The sequence below is a fragment of the Sinocyclocheilus grahami genome, unplaced genomic scaffold (assembly GCF_001515645.1).
Source record: "Sinocyclocheilus grahami isolate Dianchi unplaced genomic scaffold, SAMN03320097.WGS_v1.1 scaffold5.1, whole genome shotgun sequence".
In the NCBI taxonomy this organism is placed as follows: Eukaryota; Metazoa; Chordata; class Actinopteri; order Cypriniformes; family Cyprinidae; genus Sinocyclocheilus; species Sinocyclocheilus grahami.
In genome coordinates this window covers 377,357-393,998 of record NW_015505184.1, presented here as the reverse complement: position 1 = coordinate 393,998, position 16,642 = coordinate 377,357, and the positions used below count along the sequence as shown (strand labels likewise).

Sequence of the window (16,642 nt, the reverse complement as noted above, 5' to 3'; positions counted from 1 at the left end):
GTTAAATATGAGTTAAGTTGAATCAAATTGACTGTGAAAGTCGTTTCAACTGATTAAACGTATTAAACTGACTTAAAAAATCATTTGTTGCCATGATTTTTGGATTATATTATAACCTGTAACATGTCTCTGCCGTTCCCAAATTAAGAATTAACAACAATTTCTACAGACAGCAGAGAAAGAGCGAGAGCGTCTACCTCTCAGCAGCAACAAATCTCGCATTCTCACATCTGTAGCGCTTATTTTGATCTTTCCTATTCTTGAAACAAAATTAATTCTTAAGGTTGATTCAATATTACTCTTAATGAAAAACACACACACACAACATCAACAATGCTACAATGACAAAGTCGTTTATATTAAACATAAAACTTTTAGGAACAGATAAGAACAAATAAGATCAGTGACATAGCGTCTGGTTATGCAGGGTGTGCAGGTGCATATGGTCCCGGGCAATTTGGGGGCAACGAGGGAACGAATAGAGCCCTGCACGACCCTTGTCCAACAGCTTTATGAGAATTTTCGGCCCGAGTCCGCCTGGATACCGTGACTTTTCTCTCTCTCTCTCGTCCCCATTACACAGCTATTATAATAGTTCAGTTTTGGTTTTTAATGGCAAAGTGGTCATATTTCTTTTTGTTTCTTTATTAAGTTAATTTAGAAATATGTTTGGAACATTTTATGTTTGTTAAATTCAAGTTTTTGTTTTTTAAAGGAACGACCAAGCGGCAGACAGTAAGTTGAGCATTATGTTTGATCAATTTAGCCTTCTCAAACCAACACGACTTGCCTAAAATAAACAGACATAAAACACTTCACAGCATTTCACAGTATTAATTTAAACATTTAACCCAGATAAATGAGCGCTGTTAGGTGCATATCCAATCGTTTGCGCGGAGAGTGGAAGCTAAAGCGCTCTGCAGGACATGGAGGCCCCAGCGCGCGATCACTTGCATTTTTTGTTTTTAAGAACAGCGGAAACTTAAAAATACGCCATCATTTTTGCTCATAAAGGTAATAGTATACATCATTCGGAACTGCAAAGGTTCTACTTGTATTTGTGTGCACTCACAATATCAACAAAACCTTGTGCTTTTGTAAAATAAGGAAAACAAACAGGATGCGCTTTCGGTCCTCTTGGTCTTGCGCAGGAGCGCTTCACCGACATGATAAATATATCTATAGAATGCTTTAAATTACTATTTTAAAACGAAATAATTCAAATCGAAAACAAAAACTCTTTCATTATGTAATCCGTAAAGATGCATTTCTCTCTAAAGGCACGTCCAATGAGGATGGATAGTAGTTAAAATTAAGATAATAAAATCATGTTATATAATGTGAAAATTCCACCCATAGGCCTACTCCTCAAAAAAAAAAAAAAAGTCTGTAGCATCCATCTTTTTACTTTTTTTAAAACTCTGATTGATCGATTCATGAGACATTCGTTTGTATTAAGTTGTTCTGATTTTTTTCAACATGCATTCACATATTCATGTTTATTTCGTGCTGCAAATATTAAAGAAGAAGATATAATTGATTCATACGCAGCTTGAACTGAGGCGAATTCTCATACACATTTTTTGCATATGGGTCCGGGGCTGACTTGCTACGCCACTGAATAAGACTGATGTACCCGCGTTGTAACAAATAAATGTAAGGTTTTTGGATTTTCCCCTTACTTTAAATGCATGCTTATGGCTCATTATTATGAATCGAAAAAAACAACAACAACAAAAAAGATTAAACTTTGAACTTTTATTAACAAAATAAATAAGGATATGTTTTACTCGCGTTTAACACAAATAAATAGCCTATGGATTTCCCCTCAGGCTACGTTAAAACATTCGTAGTTTGTGGTTTATTATCTTATTAATTAAAACACATCAGCCATAAAATAGTACAATGGCAAATTCGCATATATTAAACATCTACCTTGTCCTTGAAAAGAACATTCAAATATGAGCCTTAATGCGATTGCCCTTGTTATTGAATTTCATTAGTCCCTGTTATGATTTATGCGCATTTGTTCACGGAAAAGTGAGCAAGACACGACAGTTACAATATTGTTAAAAAAGAAAAAAGACATCTAACCATCATAACCAAATTAGGCTACATTTATTGTCATATTAAATATCTCAATACACATCATTAGATATGACATTAAGCACAACTTGTGTAGATTTATTTAGTAAAAAGGCTTGACTGCTTCATTCTGGCGTATATATGTATACTTTTACCATTTAATCAATCTCAGCATGCGTTAATTTTGTGTCGCTAGACATTTGTTCACAAGTCTTTCTTTGGCCTGCGTTCTGGAAGTGATCTGTTAATTCTGCTAAACTTTAATTAAAATTGAAACTAAAACTGAAACTAAACTATATAACTAAATAAAAATGTGTTCACAAAATAAAAACTAAACTAAAACTAACAACAATATTAATGAAACTAATAAAAACTAAACTGAATTATATAGCAAATTTGAAAACGATATTAAAATAAAACTAATTTAAAAATGTAAAACTATAATAACCGTGGTCAGAACAGCCTGGTTTGAGAAAGGGGATTTTAAAATAGGGATTTAAAAAAACAAACATTGGATGGATTTTTATAATTATAGGATGGATGTGTACACACACTTCCAAAACAAGTGAATTTTGCATCCAATGACCCCTTTAAGACCTTTTTTTAAAGGGGTCAAATGACGTTGCTAAAAAGAACATTATTTTGTGTATTTGGTGTAATGCAATGTGTTTATGCGGTTTAAGGTTAAAAAAAACACAATAATTTCTATATAATATGTACATTATTGTTTCTCCTCTATGCCCCGCCTTTCTGAAAGGCGTCGATTTTTACAAAGCTCATCCTTCTAAAAAAAGCAAGGTGTTCTCTGATTGGCCAGCTATCTAGTGCGTTGTGATTGGCCGAATGCCTCAAGCATGTGACGGAAATGTTACGCCTCTTAACATACTGTGATGTCGTCTCCCAGGACGAGACAAAACCAATAAAACCCATTACAAATGAGGCATTTCTTGCATCCAGTGGGGACATAATTACTGATTATAATGACTTGTACTGTCTTTTTAGGCGTTGTATCGCGCTGCGTAAACATAAAACCATGTCTGCATTTGTGATCGGAGAAACAACAAGCCTACTCTACACTGCCCAAAACTCGCCTTTGAATCATCAGTGGCAAATTATTTAAATATAAAAAAACGTACTTACAGGCTGTGAGTCAGAAGCGCCAGACGGTCCTTGCAAAGTTGGAACAGCCCCACTTTATAGAAACAGCCTTTGTGCCACAGACGCATTGTAGGCTACTGGTTCAGGAAACAGTCCTCATCCTCCATAAAATGCGCAGCACACATCTGAATATTTGGGTTGAACTGTTCTGGAACAGTGTTGTAAATACAACTTAACCACTGATTTCTAGTTGTGTCCTCTTTTGAAAGGCCAAACAAAGTAGTTCCGCTTTCATAACGAAACACACAGCGTCTCCACGACATGGCAGTGGCGGCAACAGCTAGAATAAAGTTACACCTTCTTTTTTTGCGTGAACATTTGGGCGGCGTTATGCAAATCGCCTGTCCGTAGACGTGGGGGCATGTTAGAATGAGTCATTTTAGGTAGGCGTGGTTGACTGAACTTTTATGAAGAATACCTCTTTGGATTTGAGACTTTAGTCTTTGCAACTTTACAGATCTTCTTTATGCACCAAGAGCTTGTAACACTCCAAAGAGAAAGGAAAAATTGAAATCGCATCATATGACCCCTTTAAGACCTGTACAAATAAAATTAATACCATATGAGCGGGGTAGGGCAATGTAGTACCATATTAAACTGTAAAATTACTGTAAAAATAATTTAAAGTTCAGATACAAGTTTTCACAAAAACAAAGTTTTATAAAATGATCAACTTTACATTTCAGCCTTTAAAACATTGTTAAGAAAATGGATGAGTCAAAAGTATTAATAATTATATTAATTTAAACAATTATCATCAATAAATTATTATATCAATTAAATAACATAAATTAGGGGTGTGCAATATTGACAATATCTCAATAATATTCTGTGATTTTATCGATAATGATAATTAGACGATATTTTGCTGAGTGTGTTATTGTGCTGATATCTTAAGGACTACCATTGACAGCTGACTCCTAAATTTTTTGATATTCTTCATATTCTGTGTGGTCCGTTCACAGCAGTAATATAAATTAATAATTTCCAACAAGTTTTATGGGCATTTTTACCTTTTAAGCCATTTTTTTCTAAAAGTGTGCACCACCTTTGGAGTCAAATTCTTGCATTTGGGTTGTTACCAAGCAAATTAAATCAGTATCAACAAAATTTATCTTTGCAATGCAGAGGAAACACAGACGCTGCATTAGAAGTGTCATTTAGATATATTTACACAGTTTAATGCAGCTCTGAGGGACAATAAATACTTTAACCTGCAATTACAAATGCATAAATAATGTTTTGACATTTTAAACATAAAACATTGAAAACTGATGTTTGAAATTATTTAAAAAATGAAAAGGTACCGTAAATGTGAAATTAAAACCGCCAGTAGGTGGCAGCAAGTCACTGTTAAGTGAGTCATTGCGTTTGAACGAATCATTTACAGAGAGTCCTGTTGCTCAGAGACGCAAAACAGCGCTGTGGTTGTGTTTGAAATGACTTTTGTTGGAGAAAGAGCAAAAACAGGAAATATGGTGTCTAAAACTTAAGTCTCTTAATATTAACTACTTGTTTATTGAACTGTTGTATAAAATCAATATCACATTTGTAATCATGCTTACTTTTGGAGGGGGAAAAACGGCACTCTTCGTCTGATATTAACTATATGAAATGATAAAAATATATACATTTTCTGCCCCAGAACAGGGGGACAATAAACATAAAATTTCTCAAGAGCGATTTTTGAAGGGGACACAAATAATACAGCTAAAATTGTACTTGTAAGAATATGTAAACACAGAGGAAAGCCTTACTACTATTAGTGCAGCTGGGAGACCATGCCAAATTAGACAACATCAAGCTGTTGTGGTCACGCAGAGACAGTGCTCGTGTTTGTTGTATCTGTCACAGTGTGGCCAAGTCTGCGGTTTTCCCGTGGAATTGGGCTACTTTATCACTCTTGCCCGGGGTTGTTTTTCATGTCCGCGGGTTGAAGCGACCCCAATAATGTGTATTTTAGCCCCCAGAACATGATTTTTACCGGGGGACCCCCTCGAAACTCGGATAGTTTGGGTAGCAATTGGGAGTTTTTGTTGTAAAAAACCTGGCAACCCTTTCTGTCAAGCAGGTAATTTTTTCAAACATAGCGACTCATCGAAAAATACATTGGCATCATCTGTATTAAAGATAAAATAATCACTTCATCCAATGTTTAAGTGAATAAAATAGCCTTACTTACTGGAGTTCCACAACTATTGACTTTGTTCTCTCTCACCGGACTCATCTGCATGTAGGTGATGTAAAAGAGGAAAGCAGACATTTGGACCAAAGCACTGTGAGGCAAGGGAGGTGAGACTCAAAATGTTTCTAAACTTAAAACACATTTTTCCCCCGTTTGTGTTGTTTTACTACTTACACAATTATTTAAAGTGTAAAACATTGTTATTTACAATACACAGCCTGGTTTTTAAGCATATTTTTAGGGGGGACAACCCCCTAAATGATTCTAAATGCCTTTTAAGAGACTTATTCATGCAGTGAAAGAACACGCACTAAATGCGCACACGCACTAGTCTAACCTACTAGACTTCATCACTTAATGTATGCGTGCACTCTGTAGGTGTGTTTTGTGTTTGCTTTTTGTGATATACTCATATCAAATCGCACATCGTTAAAACAACAATTACGATATTTTTGCAGACCATACATATCGCACACCCCTATGTTTAGATTTGTATAATGCATTGTCTTCTTATCGAACCACCAGTTCACATTTAAAGCTCTGCATGTTTGCAGGGTAAAAACATGGGTCGATTTTCGCATTGGTCTGTGAACAAAACAAGTTTTATTGAAAATGCTCATTCATTCTCTGACAGCAGGTGGAGCGTTTGGTAGAAATATAGGCTAACTGTTTCCATGATTAACCATGAACCGGTTGAAAATCGATTCAAATATGTGACGATTCAAATCAGATGAGATGCTAAACAAATCGCGATTCATTTAGGGGTAGGAGTTTATAAGAATGCATGTCTGAGGGGAACTTACTGTCTTTAGAAAAGTTTAGATGGTATTTTTTCTTTTCATGTTGCCTCTGTATAATGCATATTAAAGTTCATAAGTGCAGCACTGCTTTGTTTACAGCGGAAACCAAGGAAACGCTTTAAGCGCCACCTGCTGGCAGAGAGTGAATCTGCACCTCATTCAGCTCGTCTGCTGTTTCATGCAGATATTTTTTATGTATAGTTTCACAAAACTGAAGTCAAACCATTCTGTTATTGCTTCAAATTTCGAAATTATACTATGTAATTTAGATTAAAAACTGCTCATGTTGCATGTATGCAGTATCTTTTTTTTTGGATCAGGATTAAAATGCAGTGGTTGCCTCTAATTTTAAATGGAAAGAGCACAGACAAAGCCTTAGTTTGTTTATATGAAGAGATTTCTTTTATTTGTGTTACTTATTTATTTGATTTGGGGCTTGTTTTAAAATTTCAATTTAGTTTTGTTATTTACATTTACACTATATTGAAATTTTGTTATTTAGCAGACACTTTTATCCAAAGCGACTTACAAATGAGGACAATAGAAGCAATCAAAACAAACAAAAGAGCAATGATATACAAGTGCTATATTAGTATATTATTATAGTGTTATATTTCAATTTTACACAAAAAAATGCAGCATTTTGTCCAAGCAATAATAAAAGGACACATTTAGTTATAATTTGTCTTAAATCTCATTTTGTAAAAAAAAAAGTGAATCGAATTGAATCGTGAGATAAAAAAAAATTGTGAATCGAATCGAATTGTGAGTTGAGTGAATCATTACATCCCTACTACAAATATAGTGAAACTGCTGTCTATCCTACTTATACCCATTCAAACATATTGACAGCGCGGAGTTGTTTGGAACTATTGCGAACTCCATGAACCATGTGACCGCGTGGCGACGAGATCAAAGCGTGTCGCAACTCTGTTTCTCAATGGCTCTGGTTTGTAGAGTAATTTACAACAGCTTCTAACGTGGCTCAGCCAAACAGAATCAAGGACTGGAACAATCCGTTTTATAACAATTTTTAAAGGGGTCATATGATGCGATTTCAATTTTTCCTTTCTCTTTGAAGTGTTACAAGGTCTTGGTGCACAAAGAAGATCTGTAAAGTTGCAAAGACTAAAGTCTCAAATCCAAAAAGATATTCCTTATAAAAGTTAAGTCAACCACGCCTACCTAAAACGGTTCATTCTAACATGCCCCCACATGTCTATGTCACGATGTGGGAAGATTTGCATAACGCCGCCCAAATGTTCACGCAAAGAAAGAAGGCATAACTTTTATTCTTGCTGTAGTATTGTTGCCGCCGCCACCATGCCGTGGAGACGCTGCGTTTCGTTGTGAAAGTGAAACTACTTTGTTTGGCCTTCCAAAAGAGGACTATATCCGCTTATTCATGCCTAGAGCTGATCCGTGCTGGTCGCTGAGGAAATACATCAACTTCGCGCTGTGGATCGCCAGATCAGCTTTTACCGTGGACAAAGTCCAGCCCAGGGTCGTCACATGTGGTTGCTGCAAAGCCCGCCGGCCATGCTGTTCTCAAGCCCACCGGCCTCTGCTCACTCTAGGCCGCCACCGTTCACTCTAGCCCGCCGTGTGTGCCTTAACCTTAAACCGCATAAACACATTTCATTACACCAAATACACAAAATAATGTTCTTTTTAGCAACATCATATGACCCCTTTAAAAGTAGATAGCTCATACCATGTTTACAGTATTTCTTTTCATGCACAACATAACTGTTTGAAATGTTTTATAGTTGTAAAACCTATGTTGCATTAAGCAGTGCTCCACTGTACCTGCTGGGTGATTCCTTCATTCATATGCAGACGACCCATGACCAAAACCTCCTCCAGCCTGCAGATACAATTACAATCTGATTCAATAACTCAGCAACAGTCGGTTTAATCGCTCAAGCTACAGATGAGAGATTCTTACAGGCCACCGTGGTCGAGCTGTATTCGGCGGCATGTCCCGTGACCGTGATGCTCTCGTATCCAAACATCTCAAGATTAGCTCACTGTTCAAAAGTTTAGACTTAAAGAAGTCTCTTATGCTCAGCAAGGCTGCATTTATTTGATCAAAAATACAGTAAAAACAGTAATATTGTAAACATTGTATTATTTAAATTTAAATTAAGTGTTTTCAATTTGAATATACTGTAAAATGTAATTTATTCCTGTGATGCAAAGCTGAATTTTCAGCATCATTATGTCACATGATCCTTCAGAAATCATTCTGATATGCTGATTTGATGATCAAGAATCATTTATTATTATTACTATCAATGTTGAAAACAGTTGTGCTACTTAACATTTTTGTGGAAACAATTTTAAGGATTAATTGATGAATAGAAAGATCAAAAGAATCAAAACAGAATTTATGTAAAATATAACTTTTTGTTGTTATGTATGTTGTTTATAAACATTTTGTACATTGTCAGTGTCTTTACTGTCACTTATGATCAATTTGATGCATCCTTGCTGAATAAAAGTATTAAGTTATTTTAACAAAAATATTTTGAACAGTAGTGTATGTGCATAAATGTACCTGGTCCTACACCAATGTATTGACATCCCCTCCAGTACCCGATATTGTGTTCACTGACAGTGTTCTACAATAAACACATAATCCATAAACAAAGATTTCAAGATCTCAAATACTTATATAATATAGCATTTATTTATTTTATCAAACACATGTCCTTGGTGCTACAGGAACTAGAGGAAAGACTAAGTAATTCTAACTTACATCTTTGGCAAAGTTGGACACCTCGTATTGACGAAAACCAAGCCTTTTCCAGGACTCCTCGTGCTGAATTGTACATAACAGCAGTGACATTGTCACCAGGCACACTTAGTTCACCGCTATCAACCAGTTTAAAAAGCTGCATACCCCTTTCCAAAGTCAGCTGATACAGTGAAACGTGATGGTCACAAACCAGCAGCAGTTTCTTCAGCTCAGTCTCCCATGACTTTACACTTTGGCCTGGAAGAGCAAACATGACATCCACTGACACGAGTCCGGGGCAGAGTGTCCTGGCCTCTGACACGGTCCAGAGAGCATGCTGGGAATCGTGATCCCTGCCTAGTATCCTCAGGTGACCGTCATTCAGCTACTGTGAAGAAGAGCATTCGATCTATGGAGACTCTAAGTAAGTTTTTTACCTGACCTAACATACCTGAACTCCAATAGAAAATCGGTTAACTCCTGCTGCCTTGAAGTCCTTCAAACGGTCCTTTCCAGCAGGTGTAGGGTTCACTTCCAGAGTGACCTCGGCATCATCTGAGAGACGAGTGTGTTTGGAGACAGTCTCCAAGACAGCAGTGATTGTGGAGGGCTGAGCCAGGCTGGGTGTTCCTCCTCCAAAAAACACTGAGCTGATCCTACAGGACAGTACAGGATTAATTAAAGAGATACTACCCCAAAAAATAAACATTGTGTCATTATTTACCCATGTTGCTCCAAACCTGTATTTAGTCATTTCTTCCAAAAGTGAGAAAACTGAAAGAGTCTTAACATACCCCGTTCAACACTCTCCATGTTGTCTGGTTGTGAATTGTCTGCTGTTTGGTTGTAAACTATGATACAATCATACACTGATGCTAAAACTTTTTTTTTTCATGTTTCCAATGTAAAATAGTTAAACATTTTTACAAACAAAAATACATTTACAAATTAAGATTATCACAAGGTTTAAGGTTCCATTTGCACAGTGAAACCAAAAATCCCAGAACACCTGGATGATTACAGCTACAGGTTTCCAATAGTAGCGCAGATCCAACTACCATTTCAATTATTTATTTGTATTCTCTTCTGTTTCCTTTTAAGCTTTAAAACTGTCATCTTCTGGCATTGAATGAAATAACATTCACTACCATATCAGTGGCCTAATAAACATTTTGCAACCTACACTGATGTTATTCTCTGTCATCTGTTCTTTGACCATGTGTTGCACGGTACATGGATGATACACAATGATGATCATTGATACAAATGCATGGTCTATTTTGATGCACAACAAACCCTCATGCAACATTATTTATAGGCTAAGTCATAAAGTTTCACAAACATATATATATACTCTTAATTAGGCTTTTATATACCGTATTGACCCGAATATAAGACGATGTTTTTTTCTTGAAAATACATCTGAAAAAACGCGGTCGTCTTATATTCAGGGTCTAGACTTTGACATGTCAATAATACACCCACAACAATAGGTGGCGCCAAATACGCATAAAACGAGTGTGCCTTGAAATACGTAATGTAATCCGTGTTGTAAAGATCGCGAGTGAAAACGAAAGAAGACCTTACAGCTGCATGAGTCGTGACTGTCACCTTAGCCTGATGGGACTAAACTCCCTTTGTGATTTTAAAACGTAAGACAGTACCCAGATTTGAAGACTACAGTAAGATTTAACTTCTACTGTTAATAAGATTTTGGTAGGCTACTATTAGATGGATAGCCTAAATGTCCTAATTCAGATGAGCTACCTGTTTTTTTTTGTTTTTTTTATGGTATATCAAAAAGTGTATATTTTTTAAATGTGATCGTTGGTACATTTGACCATTTTTTACCATACTTTCAAAACAAAACTTTAAATAGGAAAAATATGCAATATGAAAATAATTGAAGACAAAGTGTGTTACTGAGAAAAAACAAGATTTGGTTTTTAAAAAGCCTTTTTCCAAAAGGTATACATCTGTGAAAAGGGGGGTCGTCTTATAATCAGGGTCGTCTTATATTTGGGCCAATACGGGTATATATATATATATATATATATATACATAAACTGTTCCCTCCTGGTGGAATTACCCGCCCAACTCAATTCGAGAAGCTGAGTCCTTAGCCATCTTCAAGAAACAGCTAAAAACACATCTCTTCCATCTATATTTGACCCTCTAACTCTAGCACTCTCTATTGTAATTCTATTTGATCTATTTGTTGGCTTGACCCTCTAACACTTGCACTCTCTATTCGTTTTCCAACTGCTTGTTTTCTTTAAAAAAGGCCTCTAACACTAGCTTTCTCTATTCTTTTTCTATCTACTTGTTTTCTTTTTGTTAGGTGTATGTATGTGTAAAGCGTCTGCTAAATGACTACATAAATAAATAAATAAAAAGGGCCTCCAAATATAAAAAAATAAAGTGGAATAAAGATTGAATTGTGGCCTTGATTAGCTTGTGATAAGATGTTGGTAAAATGTGTGTTGGTGTGGATGTTGATGTTATGTGAGACAGTGACATTTTGTTTTTAAAAATTCAATAGTGATTCACACTCAAAATCCAGGAAAAATTTAGTCATGGAGGATGCCATTAATAAAGTAAAGTTTTCCTGAAGTTTGAGCATGAATCACTTTTGAATCCTTGTTACAAACTAAAAAGATTTATGCACCAAAACAAGACAACATAGGAGACAAGAGTGTGATGTTAACGTCCTTGTAGAATCTATTGTATAAAAATATGACATAATAAAGCTAAAAAAAAGACATTTCTTAAATTGATTCTGGCATTTGATACATTGACATTACCATTCAAAAGTTTGGTATTACACTCTTTAAAAAAAAGGTGCCAAGAAGAACCAAAAAAGGGGGTTTCACGGCGATGCCACAGAGGAACCATTTTTGGTTCCCTGAAGAACCTTTCATTAAACGGTTCCTTGAAGAAACAATTTTTTCTTAGTGCCATAAAGAACCTTTTTCGGTACTGCAAAGAACCCTTTTCAAAGGTTCTTAAAAGAACCCCTAGCAGTTCTTCATGTCACTTTATTAGGTTCTTTGTGGCACCATTCATGAAAAGGTTCTTTATGGCTCCAATGTAGTTAAACATACAAAGAAAATCCAGAAATAAGAGTAAATGAATGTTTATTCATGCTTTTATCCCTTGTGCCACATAAAATCATATGAATAGGCATCCAGAATGAATAAATTAGATAAACTGCACAAAATCAAACTGAAAACAGCAGAAATACAACAATACAAACAGTACAATATAAAACAGTAGTGCTACTTGTAAGACAAACAGCAGCAACAACAATAAATATGCAACAGACCTAAGATGATTAATTGTAACTACAGGGAATTAAAAACTCTCTGCACAGAGAAACATATTTCTTTCAAAAAGAAAGCCTCGAAAACTGATACATCTTAGGCTCAATAATTAATTGTAACAATTAATTAAAAACAAATAGGGATAGCTCCACTGTTTTAAAACAAACATCCAAAAGTGAAGGAAAGACGGAATAAACTGAAAATTATCTACAGTGTCTGTTTGAGTGTGTGTGTGTGTGTCTGTGTGAGTGTGTTTGAATGAACTATACCTACAGGGAATTATAAACGTGTGAGTGTGTCGGTGTGAGGGTGTGTGTTGAGTGTGTGTTTGCATGTGTTTGTGTGAAAGTGTGTGTGTCTGTGTGAGTGTGTTTGAATTAACTATACCTACAGGGAATTATAAACCCTCTGTACACATATAGGGACAGGTCCAGTCTTTTTGAAAACGAAAGCCTCCAAAAACGACATGGTCTTTCTCAAACATGTTGGGTATGCAACATTGTATATCTGGTACAATGAGTAGAGGAGGCTGACAGCCAGGGAAACGTCAATGCCCCCATCATCTTCAACCATGTCCTCTCCATCCATCTGAATGGAAATGGAGCCACTGGCTAAATGGTTCCCATCTTCACAGGCATTTAGGATGATGGTTGGGGTTGGGTATGGAGGATCCTGTGACAACAAACATATTTTTAGGGTTTGCAGGAAATAAAATATACAGGGTGATTTAATATACATATATTATTTTGCTTAATATTTTAAAGGGGTCATGAACTGAGAAACCGTTTTTATTATGTGGTCACTATTGCTTTGTCTGTTATTACAGATCGTTTGATATGTACTGAGTATTTAAGCATTTTTTTATCTAAATCACAGCAGCGTCCATCTATGAAGGATGTAGGCTGTCAAACACACAACTTGTTAGCCAATCATAGCACCATAAACTGGGACAGAAAATATTCTAATACTTTTTTTTTAAATGTAAAAATAATCTTAAATTACATTATAAGAGGACCTCAGAGAACAGTACAAAATAAAAACTTGGTAGTTCATGACCCCTTTAATGTCTGGAAAGTGCATACTTTACGGAGTACATACACACTTAAAATTTAATTTCATTTTAAGTAATAGTAGCCATCATTTCAGATGTGAGGGGGACAGAAATGTTACATAAAAAAATAAAACATTTAAAAAAAAAATTTATATACACACACATTATATATATATATATATATATATATAGATTTTTAATGTTTTATAAAGAAGTCTCTTCTGCTCACCAAGCCTGCATTTATTTGATCCAAAGTACAACAAAGCAAAGGCTGCTTTGATTATTTATAGAGGTTCTCTCTTGAGCTGATTGGATAGATGGTGTAATTACTGATGATGAACTGGCCGTGTTAATTATCTGTGCGCGCTCCTCCCGAAACTTGTTAATAAAACATCACACTGTGAACATCATACCTTCACACATACAAACACAGTACCTGTCGAAAGATTAGAAACATTACAATTTATGTTTTTGAAAGAAGTCTTTTTTTTGCTCACCAAGACTGCTTTTATTTGATCAAAAATACAGTAGAAACAGTAAAATTGCAAAATATTAGTACACCTGTTATCTACTGTTTTCCATTTGGATATGTTGTAAAAAAACATAATTTATTCCTTTGTTGAAATCTGGATTTTCAGCATCATTACTCCAGTCTTCAGTGTCACATGATCCTTCAGAAATCATTCTAATATGCTGATTTGCTGCTCAAGAAACATTTCTGATTATTACTAGTATTATTACTAGGGCCCTATGATTTCCGCGATACAAAAAACTCTGACAGAATCGCGGCATCCAGTCATAAAAACGGAATTTACTGTATAACGCAGAATGTCACGGAATTTGCCAAACTTTGGATAAATTCATCAAAATTAGGTAAATTCCACTGATATCAAATCACGATATGGACTAGTGTAGGTGAATATTAAGCAGCAGAAAGACTATTTAAATATGAATTGTTCATGTTCTGCGTAAATGGCCCAGATGCGTGGTTTCATTTACTACACATACTGAAACATATGACTCTCGCGGTGGTTTCCGCATCTGCCATCTCACCATATCAGGTCATAAATTCATAAACAACATTTGAGAACTTCCATTTCATTTGAGTAAATCTATTGTCACATCATAGGCACACAGAAATGTTAAGTTATTAATGGCAACTCATCAAAATAAAAGTTCAGTTTAACTTGAAGACATTATTGTGCCAGAATTACAATACTATTGTTCAATATTTTAAGGAATAATCACTCAATATTTTTTAAATGTTTACATTTTAATAGAAAATCCCTTTTGTTTTATTTGATTAAAAAATAAATAAAATTAAATGTTTTATGTCTAAAAAACAAACAAACAAAAAAAATGAATTTCTGAGGGGGGGGGTTGGGAATCATAGGGCTCTTGTAAAACTAAATTTTCATAAAGTTGTTTTTACACATTAAAATAAATGCTTCAATAAAATAGAAGGTGAGAAAAATAAAGCATTTTATAGGGCCCTAAACATGTAATTTTTGTATAATATTTTAATTCATTAGACATGCTTTTTATTATTAAAATGTAATTTAACCATTAAAAAGAGAAAATAGAAGAAAAAAAACGGAATTTGGGAAAAAAAAAAACAGATTTCTATATTACCAATGTTGGAAACAGTTGTACTGCCTAACATTTTTGTGGAAATGTTGATACTTTTTCAGGATGCTTTTGATGATTTGAAGATTTGCAATTCTTAATGCTTGCATTTATTAAATAGAAATCTTTTGTGATATTATGTCTTGTCTCACAATGCACAGTGTGACCCATTAAAATATAACAAAATAAATAAATAAATCAAATTAATTAATAATAGTGGTAATAATATTACTGCCATTTTTTTTAATAAAGTGTGATAATACTATTATATTTTACAATAAAAGGGAATATTAAATACAAATACAATTATTTAGTAAATAGTAATAGTAAACTTAAATAAAATGCTAATATTGACTTTTTTATATGAATTTTCTTCTTTTACAAACTTAAAATCAGCAGCCTTTTATTTTAGCAGGATGCCAGCAAATAAGTATATGCGCTACTGGGTTTAGTGCTGCCGATGGAAGAACGCTGTGAAGAGCGTCAGTGAATGAAATGTCACAGTTTTACATTGTGCTTTGAAAACTGCAGCGGATATCCTAGATTTATGCTTTCAGTTCGAATAGAAAGCATATACTGTATTACAGTTTGTCGATCTAAAATGGTAATTGTGCATTAACAGCTGTCAACCATGTCAGCACACAAATGAGCGCTCTGAAGTTATTTGCACAGTGCATTTTTTATTTTACCTGCATACTACTTTTTTGTTGCTTTCTCTCGTTTAAAAATCTTACTAAAAAGGTTTGAATGGTATCATTGTTTGACAAAAATGTTAAGCAGCACAAATGTTTTCAACATTAATAATGAGAAATGTTTTTAGAGCATTAAATCAACATATTAACCTGATTTCTGAAGGATCATGTGACACTGAAGACTGGAGTAATGATGCTAAAAATTCAGCTTTTCATCACAGAAATAAATGTCATTTTTAAATGTATTAAACTAGCAAAGTATTTCAAATTGTAATAATTTTTCACAATATTATTTTTTATTGTATTTTTAAATAAATAAATGCAATGTTTCCAATCTTTTAACAGGTACTATAATCCAGAATGTTTCCTGTACATTATTCATTTGTTGTGTTCCAATTATGTTTGGTAAGCTGAGCCAGTGACATGTATTTTATATTATTTCTTAACTGAAAATAATAAATAACTTGATTCAGTAAATCACTTTACGGAATTGCTATGAGAAATTCAGTTAATTCATTTAGTAAGGTATTCATCAGACAGAATCAAATGGCAACTTTAGTTCATGTCTTTTGAATAAATTTCAGCTGAAGTCATTTTTTGGTGTCAAGGCATAGAGACTCTCAATAGAAAGATAGGTTCTCTTGCCGTTATTTTGTGATGTTAATACCACACGTTTATAAGGGGTGATTATGTGATTTTTGTCCACATTCTTTCTCTGTTTAAGTTACCTGATTGATATGAGGCGCCGGACTGGACAAAAGTGAAGCGAACGCGGAGAGAGAGAGCGACGTAAAGGAAGTCCTAATATACAGTATGTCCTTTTAAATGCTTATTAGTTTCTTGCAAAATTACTGTGTAAATCCCTCCCTTTCTTTGCCTGTTATTAATCAACTATTAAGTAGGTTCCATAATTTTTATAGAATACCAAGAATATTTTGAGACTTATATACTTTCCCGGGGTCATAAAATGAATGTGAATTCA

The 16,642-nt window shown here is 34.6% G+C and overlaps 1 pseudogene; it reads right to left on the bottom strand.

Annotated features, from left to right (window-relative positions):
• Positions 1-8,250: 8,250 nt before the first annotated feature.
• LOC107585760 (radical S-adenosyl methionine domain-containing protein 1, mitochondrial-like) lies at positions 8,251-15,663 on the bottom strand (annotated as a pseudogene).
• Between the last annotated feature and the right edge of the window lie 979 nt (positions 15,664-16,642).